This window comes from Cricetulus griseus, chromosome 6 (assembly GCF_003668045.3).
Source record: "Cricetulus griseus strain 17A/GY chromosome 6, alternate assembly CriGri-PICRH-1.0, whole genome shotgun sequence".
Taxonomy (NCBI): domain Eukaryota; kingdom Metazoa; phylum Chordata; class Mammalia; order Rodentia; family Cricetidae; genus Cricetulus; species Cricetulus griseus.
The window spans coordinates 18598458-18623367 of record NC_048599.1 but is presented as its reverse complement, the minus strand read 5'-3'; the positions used below and the strand labels follow the sequence as shown (position 1 = coordinate 18623367).

General features: G+C 42.3%; 1 protein-coding gene across 4 annotated transcripts in view; it reads right to left on the bottom strand.

Moving 5' to 3' along the window:
* Nucleotides 1–16098, bottom strand: part of Zhx3 (zinc fingers and homeoboxes 3) — a 139860-nt gene extending 123762 nt beyond the window's left edge. For 2 of the 4 annotated variants that reach the window (XR_004770600.1, XM_035446894.1), the window contains exon 1: nt 15886–16097. The gene's annotated coding sequence lies outside the window, so the exon portion shown is untranslated. Of the gene's footprint in view, nt 1–15485; nt 15617–15885 lie in introns of those variants that run through there. The other 2 variants (XM_035446890.1, XM_035446891.1) reach the window with 2 other exon arrangements.
* Between the last annotated feature and the right edge of the window lie 8812 nt (nt 16099–24910).

Below are 24910 nucleotides of genomic sequence, written 5' to 3'. Positions count from 1 at the left end.
TGAACTAATAAAAAATAATCAAAAAAAAGTTACCGCTCCTGGAATTATCCCGAGATAATGTTGAGAATGCCAACATTTCTTTTCAAGATACCAATAAAATCCCATGCACAGCACTCCATTTGATGTCAAGGGGAATAAGCACTTGTCCTAGTTTTGTTCTATGCCTCTACAATACATCAGATTTTGTCTGGTTTAAGATGGGCTTATAAATCCTGGAGTGACTCTAGTCACTCAGGACTGAGAAACAGAGATTTGACCTCTTTTAACTGAATCTTGAGACATAGCACACCATGGGCCTCAACTCTGTCAGCACCCACCATATGCATGCTACTCCTCTAGATGGCCTGGTATGTTGACAAGAATCAGCCAATATTTTTAAAAGGTGACATTCCAATGAAGAAGATCAGAAAACTAAACACTGTAAGAAGCACAAGAGAATGAAAGGTGTGAAAGAAGTAGTGGAGAGGCAGACTGAGAGCTTGTTGCCTATAATTCATGGAGGAGTCTCACCTTTCTAAGCCTCTATTTTTTTTCCTTACTAAAATGAAGTCAGTAACATTATACCTGAATGATATTATTATTAACATGGGGCTGCTTCATGGTACTAATAATAGCTGTAACAAACTGGTTCTTGTCATCAGACTCAAGTGATATGTGTAAATGAACTCTAGCTGGAAATCAAATTCTATAGCTTTACTGGCATTTTCCCCTCACTCCCAAATTTTTTTTTTGCAGACTTTTTTTTTATTTGAATTAGAAACAAGATTTTTTTACATGTCAATCCCAGTTTCCTCTCCCTCCCCTCCTCCCCTACCACCCTTCCCCACTAAAACCATACCTATCACATTTCCTTTCTGCTCCCAAGGTAGGGTGAGGCCTTCCATGGGGGGGGGGCATCAGAGTCTATCGTATCCTTTGGGATAGGGCCTAGGCCCACCCCTGTGTGTCTTGGCTTAGGGAGTATTCCTCTATGCGGAAAGTCCACATCTATGCTAGGGATAAGTACTGAACTACTACAGGAGGTCCCATAGATTTCCAAGGTTTCCTCACTGAAACCCATGTTCCTGGGGTTTGGATCAGTCCCATGCTGGTATCCCAGCTATCAGTCTGGGGACCAAGATCTCCCCTATGTTCAGGTCAGCTGTTTCTATGGGTTTCACCAGCCTGGTCTGGACCCCTTTGCTCATCACTCGCCCTTCTCTGCAACTGGATTCCAGTTCAGTTCAGTGATTAGTTGTGGGTGTATGCTTCTACTTCCACCAGCTGCTGGATGAGGGCTATCAGGTGGCATATAAGTCATCGATCTCATTATCAGGGGAGGGCATTTAAGGTAGCCTCTCCTCTGTTGCTTAGATTGTTAGCCCTCATTTCCAAATTTTAAAACATTTACTTTCCTTTAGAAGTAAGTATACTACAAGATTACCAAATATAATAAAACACAACAGGAAACGTGCCAGTTAAAACTTCTGAGATAAAAATATTCCTGGTCTGCAAGATGCCTGAGCAGATAAGACACTTGTCATCAAGCCTTGTGACTTGAGTTCTATCCCAGAACCCACATGCAGGAAGAAGACCAACTCCTCCAAATTATCCCCAGGTCTCTGCATATGTGCCATAACATGTGCACATGCACAAAATAAATGTAATTTAAAAATTCTCTAAGTAAACATTTGGAAATCTATACTGGCAGAAGTTCCATGAGGTTGGGTTTCAGAGAATAAGAAGTCAGCAAGTGATTAAGAGAGCAGAAAAATCTATTAAAATTTTGGGACAATCTATTATAATTACAGTGTGTAGAGTAAGAAGGAAGGTTACATCTGAAGAGATTAGGCATTCAGAGTGTGGAGAGGAAGACCAAGATAAAGGGGAGAACAGTAGCTCTAAGTATCTACAGTTGCATGTGGTCAAAAGACTAGCTGTATAAAGTGGGTATATCAAAGTTCCCAAGACAGAAGCTGTTTCCTTTAAGGAAGACTGCTCTTGAACTAACTGAGAAGGTCCCTACATAAGGGGAGTTCTTGGCATATCACCAATGGACACACTGGAAAACTCTATGGTCACTTCCTGAGTGTCTACAATCCTAATAACTAGTTCAGACACCAGAAAGAAATATAAGTGGTAATAAATACAGCAAGTCTCACATGTGCCAGCATTTCTTATCAGGATATCAACAAGCACTTGAGTAGAAGAAGTGCTCTGAGTTAGTCTGCTGTGCTACAGAGGGAATTTTACTCCATTTGAGAGGTATTCTAGCAGCCCTGAATATAGAAAAAAAATCCAAGCCAACACTACACTTAAAAAGCACAAGTACAATCTGTTGCTTTATCTTGAGTAATGATGCTAAGAATTTAATCAAAGGCAAGATTGTTTTTTGTTCTGTTTATAAAACTAAACATTAATATACCCGTGTGTATATATATTATTTTCAATAATTGTAGCCACTAAGAAGAAAAAGATTCAACATTGAATTTTCTTTTTCTACCCCCACCCAAAAAAAAGGTAGAGTGGCTTTAGAACTAAAAGACAAAAAGAAAGGATTCAAATAATAGAAAGACATGAGAATGAATCATGAGAGTTCAATGACATTAACCAACCCAACCTTAATGAACTTCCAAATGTTGACTTGGGCACTAACTGACACAGCACCATCTCTGCTCATCTGTTCTCTTTCCCTCTTCACAATGAGCTGGTTGGCAGGAGACAAGAACATAAAGGAAGAAGCTCATTTTTCATCCAGTGTGTTTGCTGCTTTCCATGGCTATCAAAATTCAGCACAGAACATGAGTGCCCATCACCATGGAGGCAATTGTAACATCAAACCCAGAACTGTGAAATCACAAAATACAAGACACATACAAGTTCTGGAGAGTGAGCAAGAAACCATACATACCAGTGAGAAACACAAATCTTTACAAGTTCTTTTGAAACAATTCAGATTTTTAAGTCGTTTTGTTCCTTTCCAAATATGAAGACAATTTCTGATTATTTCAAATTAAACTAATTTCTTCTGTTCACAGAAGATATCATACCCATACTCCAGCATTCAGACTCAGTGAGAAATGAATGCTCTATTAAAGTCCATGCAATTAGGAGCAGACACCTTCATAATGAAGTGTGGATTTCACCTGAAATGAAGAAAGCAATCTTTGGCCTAGAACATGAAGTATTTTGTTGTAATCCTATTCTTCATGCACTATCAGCTAGGCAGACAAACAAGTAAACCAGGTGCTAAGTGCTACCATAAGTTTATTATCCAAGAGAAAAGAAAAGGAGGAAGTGGTGCCTAACATGGCCAGAGAGGTCAGAGAAAGCCCTCAGAGCTGAGAGCACTGAACTGAGGGCACTGAGACAGAGCTGGCAAGGCTTGATGAAGAAGAGAAGGTTCATTTTTAGCAGAGGAACATAGGGAATCCATAAAATTCGGAGCCTCAAGAAGACATCACTTCAAGACTGGTCTGAGAACTTAGGAGCTGTAAGGTCACAGGCCTGAGGCCCAAATAATAGACCCATTAAAGGGGAAAGCAACCCCAGGCTGGAACTGCTGCAGTGAATGACCTGGATTGAGCAACCGCAAAGGATCTTAGGTGGCCATTGCCTGAGACATTTCAGGTAAGGAATTAGAGACCATGGATAAGGCTACCCATAGGAGGCTTGGCTTAGGGCAGACTGAGCTAACAGGAAGCATAGGATCACATCTTATTTTCCAGCCAGCACCTCTTCTCTGAGCTCCCAAATGGCCTTTGAATTCTTCTTTTTACCTATCTACTACACTGAAATTATATTCTGGCCTCCTCTCTACCTATTCTTCATTCAACAGCTAGATGGGATGGTCTTTTCAAAATATAGAGTTCATCTCATCCATCACTCAAATGTACAATGGCTTCCTGCTGCCCTTGGAGTAAAATCCCATCTCCTTGTAAATTCTGGGATGAGCTAGATCCTGCTTCCCTCCTATCTTCTCACCACCTCTCCCTCCTACCTGATTTTCACCAACCTGGAACTCTAAGCAGGTTTTCACCTTAGCACCCTCTCAGGCCACTTCCTCTACCTAGAAATACTCCTGTTTTCTTACTCTCTGTCCTCCAACTAAAACAGCCAAAGGGGAGATCATCTGCAAAGATCTTCCTCTACCCCATGCCCAGGGGTTCATCTCCAGTCACTTGATCTGTGGTCCCACTTGTCCAGTCATCCCGGTAGGATTTTCCTGGTCCTCACCACTACAGACTTAACTCAATTCTCTCTGCTGCCTATTAGTTGTGTGGGCTTGAAAGGGCAACGGTGTCTGTCTCCAGAGTTGTTCGGAAGGTTACTTCTGAACACCCTAGTTCTCACTTCTCTCCTGACCTTTGCAACCACCTGCCTCCACCCAGAAGCCAGTCTTGGGCTCTTCAGCCCTTCTCAATGCCTATCTATCCAGGCAAAAGGGCCTCTTCATTCTGTCTTGACACTACACAGGCCCTGCCTCACTCTTCCTGGAGTCCTTCCACCACTCTGTGCAAACATCCACACAACCAAACTCACTTCCTATCCAGCCACTTCTCAACCTTTTCTCATTTGGATTTACTCACCAGCTCCCACCCTAAGTTTGGTGCATTCATTCTCAGTCTTTTCCCTCATGCTGTTGGCCATTGAAACCCCAAAACAACTTGGGAAACCATGATTTGAAGCCAGAATATATTCATAGGACTGGGTCTCCTCTTCCACACTGTTTGGATTATAAATGAGCACAAATATGTCTATTATTTTTGGTCACTGAGGTTTCAGCAGTGCTGTCTATTATCTAAGCTAGTGCTTCCCTACTCATACAAACTTAGTTTAGGTGCCTGAGAGAAGGCAGAAGATATAGTGGTAAAGAAGAAAATTTATGCAAGAGCCTGGTGTAAGGGTTAGGAATAGCCTAATAACCTGGCCTCTATAAATTACTAATCCTCATCAAGAAACTCTAAAATAGTTTCCCATTTGGCACTCATCATCACCATTCACTATTGTTGTTACTATTACAAAGGGTTCTACATGAATTAGAAATGAAAATGACTTAGAGTAAGCCACTAGTAAATGGAGGGGCCAAGACCGAACCACAGTGCTTGACTCACAGTCTAAGGCATTTTCACGACAGCATCTGGTCTCTCAAATCACATTCTAGTTATATCAGAGGTACTCTTGGCTGATGTACAAAGGAGCTGGGATGAAGGGAAAAGGATAAGTAGTGTGGTAGAACAGATCAAAGACTGTGGGAATCTTTAAGTATCAATCTGTAGAGTGTAACTTTCATCCAACAGACAATGGAAAGCAATGATCAACCCCCACTTCCAAGTTCCACAACAATAATTTGATACATTCTCTTTCCTTCAAAGACTTCACTGTACTATCTGCCCTTAATCGGTTAGTGCCAAAGGCCCACCCACTTCAGAAACAAAATAGCTTTTACAAGGGTAAAACTTCAGCTCCTGATTTCCACAAAGCCAGCACAGTCATCTGTCTACCTGGCTTTCACTAACCTGCCAAACTCACTCACAGGAACACAATCAGTGAGAGAGAATTCACTCTAACAAGGAGATTTCTTTTTCCTGTGGCAGACCACACAGGAACCACGAACACAGAGCCTGCATCCAGGAAGAGCTCCCCTGAGCACTGCTTCACAGCTTTTCAGTTAGTCCCTTTGTACTTAGCCATCCTAGAGCAAGGGAGATCCAAGAGCAGCTAACCCACATCACAGGGCTTCATTACCAACCATTCCATCATTTAGGCAGGCAGGCAGGCAGGCAGGCAGGCAGGCAGGCAGGCAGGCAGACAGACAGACAGACAGACAGACAGACAGACAGACAGACAGACAGACACTGGGCCTGATGTAGGCTTCTGACCTCAAAGCCTACCCCCAATGACACACTTCCTCCAAAAGGCCACAGCTCTTTGTAACACAAATAATAAAAATCCAGAGATAAATATTGAGGTTCAAGCTGAAGATCGGAGAAGCAAAGCAGCCAGCCCCGAGCTCTTACCACTACCAAGGCTGAAATGGAGATCCTATCTTCCCTATGACTGGAAACTAAATCTCACATGAGACCCTTTGCTTCTTCCTTATATACCTCTCTAGTGTTGGGATTAAAGGCATGAGTTCTTTTAGACTGATTCACTCTCCTGTAGTCCAGGGTGGTCTTGCATTCACAGAGATCCAACTGCCTCTGTCTCCTCCGTCCTGGGATTAAAGGCGTGTGCCACCACTGCCCAGCTTCTATAGCTAACTAGTGTGGCTGGTTTTGCATTCTGATCTCCAGTGGTTTTATCAGATCATAAACAATATATCACCTCACCTAAAAAAAAAAAAGTTCTCTGAGGATAGACACACACACACACACACACACACACACACACACACACACACACCTTTTTAAACCCCAAGATGCCTGGCACATAGCAGGCATTTACAAAAATTGCTTTACAAAAAGAACCATGAAACAGCAGTTCTCATGAGTTTCTGAACTCTGAAAAGAAGTGTGATACCAAAGAAATATCATCAAACTGCTCATTGGGTTTGTTCAGTGTTTCTCTGCTTTAGAAGGAATGTTTTTTTTTTTTTGTTTTTTTTTTTTTCTAAAAGGGAAAGAATACTGTGATTTCCAGGGTTTTTTTTTTTCTAAGATGGAATATTTTTATTTTAAAACTGAAAGTTCTGATTAGTTGGCTTTTGCTAAACTTCCACTGCCATTATTTTCTAGGCCTCTTGGCATGGAAACAACTGGGTCCCTGAAGTTCAATGGTAAAAGGCAGGAGAGACGAAGGAAAGGGAAGAAAGGATGAGGGAGGGGAGGGGGAGGGAAGAGAAGGAGAGGGAAGATTAAGACTCATAACTGCAAGATGTGGAGGTTACTGGAATGCAGCTGAGATGTTAATTGGCTCATCAGCTGAAAGTCTGCCTTCTATCTAACAGGAAATAGAAACCCAACACAGGACAGAGCAAATCAAGGTTTTAAGTTCAAGGACCACAGCATCCACTTCCTATAGTCCTGACTGCATTCTTTCCCCCAAAACTGTTTGTGTATGACAACCCAGGTAGTAGGTATATAGTTCAGTATTCTAACAGTACAACTCAAGCTCAAAACCTCCTAATTAGTAACAGAAGCTTCTAAGCAGTCAGCCAGGAAGCTTTTTGAGTTACATTCCTAGCAACTATTAGTTTGCAGTGACCCTCTTGTCATGGAAAGAAACAAATTTTCTTAGTAGAAATAAGAGAAGAGGACAGTCTGGCTCCTAGTATCATGATACTAAAGTATCTATTCACATATACATCCTTTAGGAATAAAATTGCTTTTTATCTTTGGTGTGTTATAAAATAAATCTTTCTTTTAGCCCACTATCTTCAGAGAGAGAATTGAGTTGCGTAAATTAACTTTATGGATCACTGTCTTATGAACAAACCAAGCCTGAAGAGCCATTTGTGTTGAATGGGATAACAATAATGATTTATGAGCATTCTCCAAACTGTTAATTTCCAGTTAATTTATTAAACAGTGTTGTTTCTATTCTTTCCTGGGCTCATTCTTGTTTTCAGTGTGGGTGCCTCTAATGAAACATTTCCTAGCTTCTGCTATCAGGTGAACTAGGGGAAATGAGCTACTGAGAGTCAAGGCAAAGGCTCACTGCCTCCAATGTCAACTCTTTTTTAGATCCAGCAGTCAACTTTCAGATTCATAGTCAGTCTCTCTCTCTCTCTCTCTCTCTCTCTCTCTCTCTCTCTCTCTCTCTCTCTCTCTCTCTCTCCCAAGTGAGTGTGTGTGTGTGTGTGTGTGTGTGTGTGTGTGTGTGTGTGTGTGTGTGTGTGTTTTAAAAGTTTCATGTAGCCCAGCCTTGCCTTCAACTTTACATAGCCCAGGTTAACTCTGGATTCCTGATTCTCCTGCCTCACCTCCTAGGTGGTAGGATTATGGGCAACCATATTTTTGAGATGCTAGGGATGGAACCCAGGACTTTGTGCCTGCTAGGACAGCACTCTACCAAATAAATTACATTCTTAGCACTCCCATGTTCTTAATCATTATGGACACACTGCCCCAAAACAACCTAACTATAAAGAAGTTCCAGGAATACGTATATGAGAGAGGAGTATTAAATATATAAACTCAGCTTCCTCTCCTCCAGATAGTCCCATGGGCCTGTGACAGAGCCTGGTATCTCTCTCTCTTTTTTTTTTAACGTGGTTTTCATATATATTCTAGAAACACAGTAGTGCATGTCACTAAGGCAGACCATTTGAATTACAATGAACTGGGGCAAAGCTGACTTCTCTCAGAGACCTTACAACCAGTACATCTTCTGGGTCATGCTTTTAACATCCTCCTTTGGGCAAAACCCACCAATAATTTGAGGCTCCTACAGACTGGTTTTAACATCTCTTGGCCTATTCCACTGCTGGGACCTCTTAACTCACCTCATTCACTGAAAACCTCATTCTTCCTTCTCTCAGCTCCATCCTTCCATCCTGCCATCCTTCTAATGACTTCTCTAACCTTACAGACAACTAAAACAACTCTTCAGCTGCTCAGTTATTTAATCTCCTTGACTTCAGCCATCTTCACTGAGTTCACTTCAATGGTTCATGTCTGTGGCAAAACACAAGAGTCCCTCATGCCCACTAATTAACTGTTCCAACTCTGAAATCTTTCCATGCACATGTCACTCTAACCATATCCTGGTATTACTCTATCACTCTAAAACATTCATCCCTTGACTTCATCAACACCTCTAGTCCTTTTCCCCTTGCCATGTAGCCTTGGCACTCCATCTGTCATGTTAATCACTTCCTCACCAATACCCCCAGCCCACCTGCTTCACTGTCCTTCTGCCACTCACCCTTAGCAAATCCCAACTCTGCCTCAATCCAACCATATGCCTTCTTTGCTTCCCAAACTAAGCAGTGAAATGCTACCCATTTCCCAATTAATCCATCATCTCCTATTTTGATGCTGCCTAGCAATCACAGACAATGTTTCAAACTCATTCTCCATCCTTCTGACATGAATTGGTTGCCAAAATGTTCCCTTTTTCCTTCAGCTTCTTCTCTCTTATTCTAAGTAAACAACTCCATTCTCTATTGGTTAATATCTATTGCCTGATGGGAGATGTCTTTCTGTAAATATGTTTCTCTTGTTGGTTTATGAATAAAACACTGTGGCCAATATGGCAGCAAGGTCTAGGAGATAAGGAGGATTCTGGGAAGTATAGGCAGAGAGGAGTCATCATGTAAGCCCGGGGAAGAGAGGACTCGAGTGAGGTGTTCTCTGGTAAGATAAGACCAGGTACAAATACATAGATTAGTAGTTATGGGTTAATAATTAAGACAGAGCTAGCCAATGAGAAGCCCTAGTCATTGGCCAACAGTTCATAATTAAAATAAGTCTCTGAGTGTTCATTTGGGGCAAAGCAGCTACAGGACCAGGCTGGGAGGAAGAACCATTCTGTAACAATTGTCAACTTGGGTGAACTAGTAAACATTTAAATTATCAGTGAGACACACATTTGAGTGTTTGTGAGGGCCTTTCCAAAAAGGATTAACAACAGAGGAAGGATGTTGATGAATGTAGGCGGCACCATCACATGAACTGGAGTTCCAACTTAATTAAAAAGGGGAATGGGGAAAACCAGCTTTATGCCAAAATGTACCTTTCATGGCTTCCTGACTATAGACCCAATGTGACCAGCTGTCTCACAATCCTGTCACCATGCCTTCTCTCCATGAAAGACTGTGTTCCTTCTTAAACCTAAGGTGTTTGTAGCCAAGTATTTGGTCATAGCAATGCGAAAAGTAATTTATACAAAAAATTTAGAAGCCATTAAGCTGTCACTCACCCATAAGCAATCCCATTAGAAAATACAGCTATGCTCAGAAAGTCTCATTGTGAGGGCTGCCAACTTCATGAAACCTAAGGTGGCCAGGTAACGGGGTTCCATTTATTTGATTATTTGAAACAAGTTCCCTGGAGGAACTGGAGCATTCCTGAAGTAAACAGTACACTGTTGGGTAGCCACCATGTGGGTGCTAGAAACAGAACTTAGAGTAGCCAGCTCTTAACCACTGAGCCATCTCTCCAGACCCCCAGTGAGTAATTTTCTAGAAAAGGAAAATAAAATAGCCTCTTGAAAGTTCTCTCCTGTAAGAATCTTAAATACAGAGATGAGTTTTAAAAGAAGGAAGAAGCTATCTTGCCCCCAAGCATAAAATAAGCTTAAATCCAAAATTATCATGAATATAAGAATAATGACTCAAAAACAGTCAGCAAAAGGACACAAAAGTATTAACTGCATGTCTTTTATCCTCAACCAAACCATATTTGTATGAGAGACTACAAGCCTTTCCTTCCTTATAATTGATTTTCTTGTGTGTGTAATTCTGCTCCTCATAATGACCCTCTGAGATGAGAGCTACCTTTTTTTCTTTTATATTTACAGCTGAGAAAACTTTAAAAAAAATAAAGAAGGTCCAGGTGTGGGGATGCATGCCTTTGATCCCAACACTCTAGAAGCAGGTGGAGCTCTATGAGTTTGCGGTCAGCCTAGCCCACATATTGAGTTCTTGGCCATCAGGACTACAGGGTGAGGACCTGTCTCAAAACAAAAAAGGGTGAGGAGCAATTAAGAAAGACACCCAAAGTTCAATTATGAACTACATAACCACATAAACACGTGTATTAGTTTCTACACACACACACCACAAACAAAAAAATAAAGTTAAAAACTTCCCAGAATTACATAACTATAACCCAAACATTCTCAGTTTGTATCACCCACACATAAAAACACTAAAATGAGCAGTAATTACCTATAAAGATGACAGCGTGTCCATCCACCCCTACATTCATGTCAAAGGGTAGAGACGATTAAGATGAAAGGATGAAAGATCATATGGATTACAATCCCAACTCTACTACTTTCTCAACTGTGTTACTTTAAACTCCATTTCCTCAACTACAGAGAGAAATGGTAACTTATCATTGCACCTTACGAGGTTCTTACAATGATTTAGAGTAATGTGTGAATATACTCAGTAATGGACCTTGTACTTAGTAACTCTCAAAAATTTAATTGTTATAATCATTATTCAATGTGCATGAAACATTGACCTACAGGATCCTACAAAGAGCCTTGCCAAATCTAAGGCAAACCTGTCCTCACCCACATACATCTTTCAATCTATTGGGAAAGGGACAATAAAGAAAGAAAGAAACATAATTTTAGTGAAGTATCTTCAGGAAATGTCTATGTACTGAGATGGGACAATGAGAAGGAAGTTACTATACAAGGAGCCATCAGCAACTGCCATTCTGAAGAGAAGGTAAATCTTAGCTGAGGCTAGGTGTTTGTGAAGGAAGGACCTTTTTAAGAGTACCAGGCAGAGAGAAGGATTTATACAAACAAGAGAACTTGGCATATTTGAGGAATTGAAGGTGTTCAACATGACAAACATGAGCAATAAGCAGAGACTAGAGAGGGCAGCAGTTTCTGGCTGGCACCTCAAAGCAAGCACAGATGTGATTCTACATGGTGGGCAGCCACTCAAACAAAGAGGTGGCCCACCCTTGCCTGTTAACAGGTTTACTCTGGCTGTTGTAGAGGTAGGCAAGAGTGAAGCTACAAGCCTAGCTAAGAGGCACTGACAGTCATCCAACTGAGAAAAGAGCATGCCAGGTTAGGAGGCAGGAGAGAGGATCTGAATTATTCTGGAGTGGGCATGAGGGATGGGTCAAGAATGAAGACTATAAATGTGGAAGTTCGAGAGGAAGACCAAGAGACCAATTTTAGGGTTTTGGATTTAGTTTAGTGTAGGATGCTTGCTTGGCAAATTCAAGGCCCCAAGTTATATCGACAGCATGAGAGAGAAGTGGAAAGAGCAGGAGAGCTTTGGACACGTTAAGTTTGAGATGAGGCAGCAAGCAAAGACAATAGGAAAGTCTGACAGGTGAAAAAGTAAGCCTCAAGTCAGTAAGAGTGGGAAGCTTAAAGAGGGAGTTGTCTTCATGTAGAGCATACTAAAGACTTGGTGAGATTATTTGGGGTATGAATATGATAAGAAAAAAATAAAATTCAGGTATGGTGATCATATGCTTTTATTCCTAAAACATGAGAAGGCAAGGCAGGAGGATTGCAAGCTCAAGGACATCCTGGGATATACAGTGAGTTCAAGGGCAGCATCAGCTATATATTAAGACCTTGTCTCAGAGGAAGAGAGGGAAATCTGAGACTGAACAGGATTAAGCAATCTCTACAAAAGCACACAGACTAGCCCACAAATACATTTGCAACAAATGCCCATTGAAGAAAGGAAATAAATTTTAACATATTTCCTATAAGCCCTCAGCTGAGTAAAATTTCCACTTAGGACATATACATTATACCACCACCACCATCACCAAGTTCTTACATATCTGGAACATAAGCATCAAAAGGTATTCTATGATCGCTGGGCTGAATTTTTCTAGGCATCGTTCAGAGAAAACAGCAAGTCTCCCCCGCCCCCCCAAAAAAATTACTAAAAGTAAAAGTAGCCTATCTGAAGTTCAAACATTTAAGAATTTTACATCCAACATTTTACCCTCTTTAAAATCAAGAAAAGCACAATGATAAATTTTACTACAGATGCTGTTTCCTCCTGAAAGATGAAGCTGGCACTTTCAAACAGTTCAAAGGTCACATGAGAGATGAAGAATGCTCAAAGTTCAAGGATCAATTACAAAATTCAAAAAAAAAACACAAGTAAGCAAGAAAGTAAGTGAATCTCCAAAGCCATCTAAAAATGATAGGCAGAGAGATGAAAAGGACACTGCCAAGAAAGTAAGTAAATATAATAGCTACTCCCCAAGTGAAAACACATTGAGGCTGTAATTACACCTTTGGGTATCTGAGGACACAAAAAGCTCACTATGCTCTTGAGGCTTATAATATTGCTAAGAATGACCAAACTGGGACACTTTAGGCTTCTCAAAAAATCCCAGTGTGACACAAGGGATGATACATAAGAAGGAAAGCCAACATTTGCCCACAATGTTCCTTTCCTCAACTGTTCAAGTTAAATCAAAGGTTTTTTATATTTATTGATTGTATTATTATTTTGTGTGTATGAATGTTTTGCCTGTATGTATGTATGTATGAGCACTATATGTGCCTGGTATCCATGGAGGTCAGAAAACTGTCAGTTCCCCTGAGGCTTGAGTTGCAGACAGTTCCAAGCTGCCATATGAGTGCTAGGACTCAAACCTCAATCATCTGCAGGAGCAACAAGTGCTCTTCACTGTTTAGTCAACTCTCCAGCCTTTTTTTTCTAATTGTATTATTTTTATTTTATGTGTATGGATGTTTTGTCTTTGGGTATATCTATGTATCATTTGTGTTCCCGGTACCCACTGAAGCCACTGGAAGGCACTCTATCTCCTGGGTATGGAGGGAGTTGCAGACAGTTGTCCATATGGGCACTGGAAATTGAACCCTGGTCCTCTAGAAGAGCAGCCAGGCTTTTAACTGCTGAGCCATCTCTCCAGTCCCTAAGTCTGTCATTCTTATTAAGATCCTGTGGCTCAGCTTATAAATTTTTCTAAGATACATTAAGGAGAGAAAAGTTGCAAAGTTTAAGAGTTTGTTATTACATCCCATGATATAGCTATTTAGAAGGCTACCCGCCATGTCACATGAATAAATGGACAACTAGCATTCCTCTACTTATCCATTGAGCAAATATTAAGTACCTATAGTGAGCCAGGGGCTGTTCTAAATTCTGAGGGTATTTCAGTGAAACAAGATCTCATGCTTGTAAGACAGCAAAGGAGACAGATAATAACCAACAAATAAATATGATCAAATGGTGATAAGTACAGCACAGAATGGAGACAGGGGATGACAGGAATTTGGTAGAGTTGTTGAGGGAAACCTAAAGACCTAAAGCTAAGGAAATCCAGCTTAATTCTATAATATCTAGGCCAGCTGTGTACACAGAGGAACTGTAAATGTAGAGGCACTGAGGCTGGAATTCAATCAAATTTTATAGAAAGGCAGCAGAGGTTGATTTGGCCAGGTTGGAGACACAACCCAGTAGCCCACGGGGAAGTCTGGATAGCTAGCTAGCTTTCTGAGAAGTTACTGGAGGGGTGCAAGCAGAGAACTTCCACGGCCTGAATTTCTTTTTAAAGGAATCACAAAGGAAAAATAGTTACTACTAAAGGTGAAACATACCCCTCATAATCTATTTATAAATAGAAGAAAAAATATACAATAAAAATCATATAGGCTGGTAGCACTTTTATATAGAGAGAAAGAAAATACATATAATTGGGAACAAAAAAACTGAAAAAGATAAATGCCAAACAAATTTACTAGAGTTTGTATGATTATAAAGGTTTTTTCCCTTATGCTTTTTGTTACTCAAGTTTTCTGCCTTAAACATAAATCAGTGACAGAAAAACAAAAAATGGCTTCATACAAGCAAGCAAGCAAGCAAGCACGTAGTACACACACACACACACACACACACACACACACACACACACACACACACACACACACACACACACACACACCTTGCAGTCCAAATCACAGTCCCAATCACAGGCGAAGCTAGTCTGAAATCTTACTTCAACTGAAGGGGGAAAAAAAAAACACAGGGAACTTTTTTCCCAAAAATTACCACACTTCCCATGCAATGTTTGCCTGTCACGAACCACTGCTCAATTCAAGAATGGCTCAATGTATCAAGGTCACAAAATCAACTTGGTTAATATGTTTATCATTACATGGCAGCCCTGTCCCTTAAAGCAACTTTGATACCATCTCTCCAAGGCACACACACAAAGGCCCTTTTCGCTCATTTCCTAAGTCTCTTTGATACTCCTTTGCTGTTTCTGGATTTTTCCACTGTATGTCTCTTAGAAGCAAATTAAGCCTGAATCAGTTGTTCCAGCTAATGAAGTGTGCTTTTGGCTCTTTTTCCTCGGTTGAGAATTATCCGGCAAGCTACCAATTGTTTTAGAACACATCTCTGTTAGTTTTGAAATATTGCATTAGTAAGTTACTGCAAACAAAAAAGATCAAGATAGCAACATACGAGAATATGTATATAAACGAAAAGTGCTCTATTCCTTTTCAATTAAAAAAATGTGTGGATGCCTCATGAATAAACATTTTAGGCTATCTAGACAAATATATGTGTTGGCATGACACCGATAAAGGCAGAAAGGAGCATGCCTTCTCTACCCCACCCGAATCACCTAACAGTTTCTCACAGGGCACAACACCAAGGTAATCACTGTTCATAAATGCAACTCCAAAAGACTCGAGCTTTCGCTTGCTTTCCACCTCAGCCCGGCATCGCACCCACTCCTCAGTCCACTTCCAACAGGTTTCTCTGAATGAATACACGAAACTGGCCAGGCTTAACAGGTCCCCAACTCTGCTCGCACGCCCATCGGGGCGTCCCGGAACCTTGGGGAAGGAGGATCCCACTGTACCCCTGAGCGGTTCGAGTCCCGACGCTCTTTTCACCAGAGGCGCGGGTGCCAGCCGTCGCGCAGCCCCACGCGGGAGTGCGGACCCGCGCGCCCACGGCCAGGCCTCCGCTGCCGGCTTCGGCCCGCTCGGCAGCTCGCCCCGCGCGACCACCTCGACCCGGGACTCTCGGACGCCGAACCCTCCTCAGCGAGCGCAGCGCTGACAGATGGGAGGGCGGGGCGTCAGGGGGAAGGGGCGGGGCCGCTCGGAGCGGAGGGGGGTGCAGGCGGCTGACAGGGCCGGGCGGGAGCCGGGCCTGGCGGGAAGGCGCTCGCAAACACACAGGGCTGACAGGCGGGGAGACGCACAGACACCGGGGACTGACAGCTACCGGGACCACGGGCCTCGGCGGGCGCTCACCTGGCGACGGCGGCACCGGCGACCCGGCCGCTCTCCCCGCGCTGCGGGCCTCCGTTCCTGGCGGGCGGGCGGGCGGGCGGGCGGCAGCGCAGGCCCGCGCGGCGGCGGCGGCGGCGGGGGCGAAGCCAGAGCCACGGACGGCTTCTGTGGCGGGGACGAGCAGCACCAACCGACTCCCGGCCTCTCGGCTGAGCTCGGTGGCGCTCGGAGGCGTTCGGCTCCGATCGGCCCTCCTCGATTCGGCTGGGGGCGTGGCTCGCCCCCTCCCCCGCCCAGGTCGCCTCAGGCGCTAGGGGGCGGGTCTTCGGGAACGGGCGCGAGCCCCCTGACGTCGCAGGAGCGCATGCGCCGGCCCGCTACCCGTCCGCGCCCGCGTTTTCTCTGTGGAGTACGAAAAGGGAAGAGGAGGCGGACACTGAGGGGGATGCTAAGGCCTTATCGGTTCCCGGCCTTTGTGCTCCATATCCTGGTCTTTATGGAGGACAGTCTGGGCAAGGGTCCCAAAGTCGTGCACCCTGTCTCCTCAGTGCAGTGTTTCCAAACTACCAACGTTAGGTTTCACTGCAGATTGTAGTATCTTGTTTACTCAAAGAAATAGTAGCCGAAACGAATTTATGGTCACCGCTTCCCTAACACGTAGGATCTTAGGATACTGGAGCTTTCAAACACCTGCTCCCGTCATGTTCATTATTCACAGCTGCTGTTGGCCTGGGATAAAATCTTGTTTCATATTCCAGGCATCTTTTTATAACGGAACCCAAATCTGTGGGCAAATGGGTTCAGAAAGTAGTCCTTACCCTTCGAATCCAGATTAACAAATAGAGCTCTGAAGACTGAGTGGGTCCCAATCCCAAATTTCCTTATGTCTAACATCAGTTGGCCACAATCTCTCATTCACAAAAGGCAATAAAATATTAGAATATAGAGGATAAGCAAGAGGATTAAATGACAATCTAGATAAAGCTTTCTGTACCAGGTCTTGGTGTTTAGTGTTTAAAATAAGGCTGAATTTATAGCAGAGTGTGATGGCCCACACCTGTAATCTCACTCTAAGAGACTGAAGCAGGAGGATTGCAAGTTTGGAGCCAACCTGAACTACATAGCAAGTTCCAGACCAGCCTGAACTACATAGTAAGACCCTGTCTCAAAGAACAACAACAAATAGGCTGAGTCTGTTAGAGTCAGTAAGCATATGTTTTTAAGTGTGAACAATGTGTCAAACTTAGCGTGTCCAGAGTCAAACACTAAAACGTACCCCTGAGAAAATTGCATATGGTCATCACACAATCTTCCTCATGTCGGGTGCGGTGTTTTTAATGACCAGGCCAAACCATCACAGCTACCTTTTACCTCGCGCTTTCAATTACAGCCATCTCCATTATTAGCAAGCTTGCTGCTCTACCTTCTAGAAGTCTGTGCTCCAGGAATACTGCAGGAACTTTCCCCTGCCTCTTCTCCTTTATTCCAGCCTGTGCTCAACACAGCAGCCACAGGGATCTTGTTAAAGCCTAAGTCAAAATATGTTCCTTTCCTCCTTTACAACATCGGTGGTTCCTATCTTGGGCACAGTAAAAATCAAAAGCTTTATTCCATGGGCTCCTAGATCCCATGTAATCTGCTCTTTCTTCTAACAAGTGCATCGCCTTCTTCCTCACTCCTCAGCCAGCCACGCTAGCTTCCTTCCTGCTCCTGGACATCAGGAAGATGTGTCCTCACTTCAAATTCTACTCAAAAGGTATTTCCTTCCATGGATATCAAGCCCAAACCTCTGTCACTGTCTCTCTTTGTTCTGCTTTATTTTTCTTCCTAGCCCTTATAACCTCAACGTTTGTCTCTCGTGTCCCTCGAGGAAGGAATGTTTGTTTTGTTTATTTTCAACATCTGGAACGTGGGCAGACATGTTCAGGAACTCAGTAAATATTTTTTTGAATGAACGAATATATAGAATATGTTGTGCTCCGATTTATTTTCATTTATTCAACCCACTTTTCCAAGCACCTTTTCTGACTGAGGCACTCTGGGCAATGCAGGGGTAAGAAAGACATTCTCCCAAAAGCCAAGGAACCCCTTATTTCAGAAGAGACAGAAATGCAAAGATACGGTTCTGGGAGAAAATTCGCAAATCCCAACTACTTTGGGAAACATGGTATAAAGGGTATAATTACCAGTGTGTGGCAAGCATGCAGTGTTTACATGCGATCCCAGATATTCAGGCTAAGGCAGAAAGATCACAAGTTTGACCAGCCATGGCAACTTTAGCAAGACCTTGTCTTAACATAAAAACTAAAGCGAGGAGAGAGTTGCAAATGTGATGTACAGTGCTTGCCTGGCATACTCAAGGCCTTCAGTTCAATCCCCAGTGCCAGTTTTTGTTAAAAAACAAAACAAAACAAAACAAAACAAACAAACAAAACCCAATCAATCAAAAGGTCAAAGAAAAAGATATAGGCAAGTGTGAAAAGGGTTCCCAATAACTTTGGAAACTAGAAGCTGAATCTGGAGCGATGACAAGAAGTGACTCCAGGCAAAGGCAGTAACCAGAACACATATGTTGGTGTAGAAAGGTACATCAGAGGAGGAGAAGGAAGACAAGGAAAAGGAGAAAGACAAGCACAGAGGAGAAGTTGTCGATGACATTGATCAAAAAAAGGCAAATTAATTTTCTTCAAAAGAAAAAGGACCAGTGAAAGGGCTCAGCAGGTTAGACACTTGCTGCCAAATCTGAAAATATGAGTCTCATCCCCAGAACCCACACTGTAGAAAGCAGGAACTGACTCCTTTTAGTTTTCTGGCCCCATAAATAAATAATTTAAAAGTTGTTTTAATTAAAATGTTCTAGGAAGAGATAGATGGCTCAGTGAGTAAAACACTAGCCTCACAAGCATTAGGATATCAGCTTGGATCCTCAAAACCCACTTTAAAAGGTGGGTGTGTTTGAAAAAAAGTGTATTTGAGGAATATACCCAAAGGACTCCATATCCTACCATGAAGATGCTTGCACAGCCATGTTTATTGTTCCTCTATTCACCATAGCAAGGAAAGGGAGTCAGCTTAGGTGCTCATCAACAGATGAATGCAAAATGGAAATGTGTTCATATACACAATGGAATTTTACCCTGCTGTAAAGAAAAATGAAATGTTCAGGGAAACAGGTGGATCTGGAAAGTATATTAAGCAAGGTAACCCAAACTCAGAAGGAAAAAAAGAAAAAAAAAAACCTCATGTTCTCTCTCAGATGTGGATCCTATCTTGTAATGAATACATGTATGTATATGAGTTAGAGTAAAGGTCTGGAGAGATGGCTCAGCAGTTAAGAATTAGTACTGCTCTTGCAGAGGACCCAAGTTCAGTTCCCAGAACTCATGTCAGGCAGACCATAACTGCCTATAATTCCAGCTCCAGGGAATCTTGCACCCATGGAAACAAACCCACACATAGTCATGCACATATACACATAATTTAAAATAAAAATAAGGACTAGAGAGATGGCTAAATGGTTAAGAGCACTGGTTGCTCTTCCAGAACAACTGGTTTAGATTCTCAGAACCCACATGGCAGCTTACAACCATCTTTAACTCTAGCTCCAGAGGATTATACTCTCTTCTGACTCCTGAGGGCACTCCACACATATGTTACACATACATACACACAGGCAAACAGTGATACACAAAATTAAATTTTTTTAAATCAAGGGCTGGAGAATCTAGAATCTCTGAGAGTAGACTGTCTATTGCAGAGGGGTGTGGGGATCCCAGGATAGTCATGTTCCTTTACAAATTTCTCAATGATTGGTTCTGCCTCATGAGAGGAGAGGTGGTCCCAAAACGGCTGATGGGCTCAAGAATATTTTGCAAGTTCTAAAAAGGACATGTATGGGAAGAGACAGTAAGTAGGCTGTAGAAAGTGTCATGCCTTTGCTGTGGGCAACAAAGTAACTGAAAGGTGGCGCACGCCTTTAATCCCAGCACTCAGGAGGCAGAGGCAGGAGGATCTCTGCGAGTTTGAGACCAGCCTGGTCTACAAGAGCTAGTACCAGGACAGCCTCCAAAGCCACAGAGAAACCCTGTCTTGAAAACAAACAAACAAACAAACAAGGTAACTGAAACTGAGCTTTCTGCCCAAAAAGAACTTGGTCTTGAAAGAACTACAGATAATATAACATGAGATAAAGAGGGACTGGGAAAACAGCTCAGTATCTAAGGCACGAGTCTTAAATTCAACCCATTGAAGCCAAGTTAAAAAGCCAAGCCTGGGTGCTCACACTTGTAATCCCCCCAGGGGAGAGGCAGAGACCGGTAGATCTCTAGCACTCACTAGCCAGCCACCCTAGCTTACTCTGTGAGCTCCAGGCCAATGAGAGACCCTGTTTCAGTAAATCAGTATGGACACTTCTTAAGCTTAACCTCTGATCACCACTACTACCACCACCACCACCACTACCACACACACACACACACACACACACACACACACACACACACACACACACACACACACACTTTTACAGACTCTCAAAGAAGGTTAAGCCAAACAAGCTAGACACAAAAAAAAATACCTCGTGAAACGTTCATAAAACTCATATGGTCTGACAAAACCAAACATGCCTTTGTTGCAGAACAATCTGTTTGTACACTCTAAATATGTATTACTCTCATTGGTGGAGCACACCTTTAATAACAGCACTTGGAAGGCAGAAGCAGGTGGATCTCTGTGAGTTTCAGGCCAGCCTGGTCTACAGAGTGAGTTCCAGACAGGTTCCAAAGCAATACAGAGAAACCCTGTGAAGAGAGATCAATCCACAGTCCGTAAGGCTAAGGTTTCTTTATTCAGATAACACCAGCCAAGCGCAAGCCAAAGCGGGCCTGAGGCAGCAAGGCAGCCAGGCCAGAGAGAAGGGAGAAGGGAGAAGAGGGTCTCCACGTGTGCATGGTCCCTTAAGAACCATTCCCGAGAGTCACCTTAGACTTCCCCTCACCACGCCCTCATGGGCGTGTCCAGGCACACCTGTCCAGGCTACTAGGAGGCGGGGCTACAGTATCTCCCTACAATTCCCCTTTTAGTCTAAAAGAGGATTAAAACTTAATAGTGTAAAATATCCAAAATTAACAATCATAAAGGTGAAGTATAAGAAGATAGAATAATCTGCTATTGCACATCCTAACTATCTATTCCATCTAAGCCCTAAAGTCATGTGGAAAGGGTGTCTAACTTGAACACCTCCTTCCAATCCCAACTCTAAACAATAAGAAAGTTATTCCTAAATAGCCTTACAATACCCTAATAAACAATAATGGGGAATGGGGGCATAGCATCTTCTAAGTTACTTCCTGCTGAAATGGGACGATGGTAGCCTTGTGGGGTCCTGTGGAAAAAATGTTAGCACAGGGAAAGTCTCTATTGGGTTATCTCCAGTCCATGTTAGATGGGATTTGCTTGTTTGAAGATCAAGGTTGAAATCCTCAACTTGATTGAAGTCAGTACTTGAAGCGCTGGTCGGAGTGTCAGTTGAAATGGAGTGAGTTGAATCCAGTGCCGTTGGGGAGGTATGGTCCTCTTCTTTTTCCGGAGCATGTAGGGATTGTTGTCAGGCTGGTCCTCATTGGCTGTATGGGACTCAAACATAAGTGTCATCAGAGAAATGTTTGCTTGCACATGTATGTGTACTGGGAAAGGCAACCATTGAAAAACAACAATTATGAGAGGGTGTAGGCCTTAAAAGAAAGCCAAGAAAAGACAAAAGATAGTCCTCCAGTTCTTCATTTATTCTGTATTACATCAATTGGCTTCTTGACATAACACAGAAACTTTAAAATTTTGTTAAATAGCATGCTTGGATTTTAGGGGAGGAAAGCCAAGTCCAACTCTAAATCCAGCATCGATTTAATTGAATAGGGACTAGGAAATGAAGAGAAATAAAGTTATTTGAGAGACAGCTGTAAAGTTTACCGTATGGCGTGTTCCTTTTGTTTGATGGTTATAGCTACCTTCTTTCCTTAAAGTATCTACCCATGCAGTGTCCTTTGACTTCCGGAGGTGGTTTTTCCTGTGAGGATAAAAACAAAGCACTCCCCATTCCTTTGGGAGGCTTTTATTTAGTTCATGAGATATACCTCAGTAAATACCTGTCAGTCGTCCTTGTCGAGAGGGTTGTCTTTTTCAACTCGAATCTTGATCAATTTTGATGGTATCCAAAGATTTTCTTTTCCTGTGGAAACAAATACAAAACCCCTACCCCAATGTAACACATATCCGGGTTTCCATACCGAGGTCAGTACATCTTTGAAGTACAGTGGTTGATTTAGTTCAGCAGTTTTTTCCGTAGTCCAGTGTCTTTTCGCAGCAATTTGTCCTTCGTCGTTGACATTAAGAAAGTTTAGTGTCAATAAAGCATTATGTAACCTATGTTTGGGGGGGTTTGATTTACCAGAATGCCTATGGAGCATCTCCTTAAGCATCCTATTAGACCTTTCAACAACTGCTTGTCCTGTAGGATTGTGTGGTATACCTGTGACATACTTTATGTTATAATATTTGAAGAACTGTTCCATTTTTGTGGAGACATATGCTGGAGCATTGTCAGTTTTTATATGTGCAGGTATGCCCATAACTGCCATCACCTCTAGTAGGTGTGTAATAATGGAATCAGCCTTTTCAGGGTTGAGAGCAGTAGCCCATTGGAAACCTGAGAATGTGTCAATGGTATGATGCACATATTTCAAATTTCCAAATTCTGTAAAGTGAAAGACGTCCATTTGCCACATCTCATTTCTCCGAATGCCTTTCGGATTACAGCCTGTTGGCAGCGGAGTTTGGTTATAAAAGGAACAAGTAGGACAGTTTCTCACTATCTGCTTGGCCTGTTGCCAAGTGATGGAGAAGTCCTTCTTTAAACCCTTGCTATTTACATGATGCTTTTTATGAAATTCTGAGGCTTCTAGCACAGTGCCGATTAATAAACGATCAATCTCGTCATTGCCTTGTGTCAGTAGGCCTGGCAGATCCGTATGGGATCTGATATGTGTAATGTACAGAGGATTACTTCTGTTTCTGATTGTTTCCTGTAATTGTAAGAACAACGAGGTTAGTTCAGTATTAACAGGGACAAATTCTGCAGTCTCTATGTGCAAGACGACTCTCTCCACATACTGGGAATCAGTAATTATGTTAAGAGGTTCTGTAAAATCCATAAGCACCATGAGAATTGCATATAATTCTGCCTTCTGTACAGATGTGTATGGACTTTGAACTACTTTACTTACCTCACCTGCTTTATAACCAGCCTTAACTGATTAGTTGGCGTCAGTGTAGAAAGTAAGAACTCCAGAAATGGGAGTTTGTCTTACAATGTGTGGAAGAATCCAGACTGTCTTTTTTATTAATTTAATTCTGTCAGTTTTGGGATAGTTGTTACTAATTGTTCCCAAAAAGTCGGTAAGAGCTATCTGCCAATATTCATTATCCTTCCATAAGGAGGGAATTTCATCATTAGTTAAAGGTACTATAATTTCTGCTGGATCTTTTCCAGTCAGCTGACGGAGTCTTAGTTTGTCCTTTAAATGAAATCAGAAATCTTTTCTATATACGTCTTTAACTTTTTATTCTGCTTATGTGATAGAAATATCCATTCTAATATAGTGTCTTCCCTCTGTATCAGGATTCCAGAAGGATATTCTTTGGATGGCAAGATGACCAGAATGTAGTCTAAATCAAGGTTTATCTGATCTACATGGGCATCCAATATTCTGTTTTCTACCCATCGTAACTCTTTTTCTGCCTCAGCAGATAATATTCGTGGACTGTTTAAGACCTTATCACCTTTTAGCGCCATTTTTAAATGCTTTAAGTCATGTCCTTCTACACCAATAATCGTCTGTAATTGAGAATTTTCTCCTAGTAGCTTCTGAAGACTGTTAAGAGTTTGATAAGAGTCCCTTCTAATTTGTACCTTTTGAGGTCTGATTCTTTGTAAGTCTATCTTATATCCTAAATAGTTAATAGAATCTCCTCTTTGTATCTTTTCTGGGGCAATGTGTAAACCCCAACGAGGCAGAACTTCCTTCACCATTTCAAACATACATTCCAAAGTTTCCTTATTCGAATCCAATAAAAGAATATCATCCATATAATGATAAACAAGAGATTGTGGAAATTTTTTACAAATTATTTCCAAAGGTTGTTGTACAGAGATCAATCCACATTCCATAAGGCTTTATTCCAATAACACCAGCCAAGCACAAGCCAAAGTGGGCCAGGGGCAGCAAGGCAGCCAGGCCAGAGAGAAGGGAGAAGGAAGAAGAGGGTCTCCACGTGTGCATGGTCCCTTAAGAACGGTCACCTTAGACTTCCCCTCACCACGCCCTCATGGGCGTGTCCAGGCACACCTGTCTGGGCTACTGGGGGGGGGGGGACTACAGCGTCTCCCTACAACCCTGTCTCGAAAAAAAACAAAAATAAATAAATAGAAAGATAGATAGATAGATAGATTAGATAGATAGATAGATAGATAGATAGATAGATAGATAGATAGATAGATAATTGAATTGCTAATGGCTAGGCAGGATTTGGGGGCAGAGAGAATGCTGGGAAGAAGGGTGGTAGAGTTGGTTGTTTTCTTTACTCTTTTGGGGGAGCAGCTACCCAAGTCCCAAACTAATACACACATGGAGCCTTATTCTTATTCTTATTCTTATTCTTTTATTCTTATTCTTATTCTTAGCTTGGCTTGTTTCTAGCCATCTACCTTTTGCCTCTGGGCACCTTTCTCTTACTTCTGTATATCTTTTTGTTTGTTTGTTTGTTTTTCGAGACAGGGTTTCTCTGTGGCTTTAGAGGCTGTCCTGGAACTAGCTCTTGTAGACCAGGCTGGTCTCGAACTCAGAGATCCACCTGCCCCTGCCTCCAGAGTGCTGGGATTAAAGGTGTGTGCCACCACCTCCTGGCTTACTTCTGTATACCTTACTTTCACTTTTACTCTGTGGCTGGCTGGGTGCTGAGTGGCTGGCTCCTAACATCCTTCTTTCTTTGT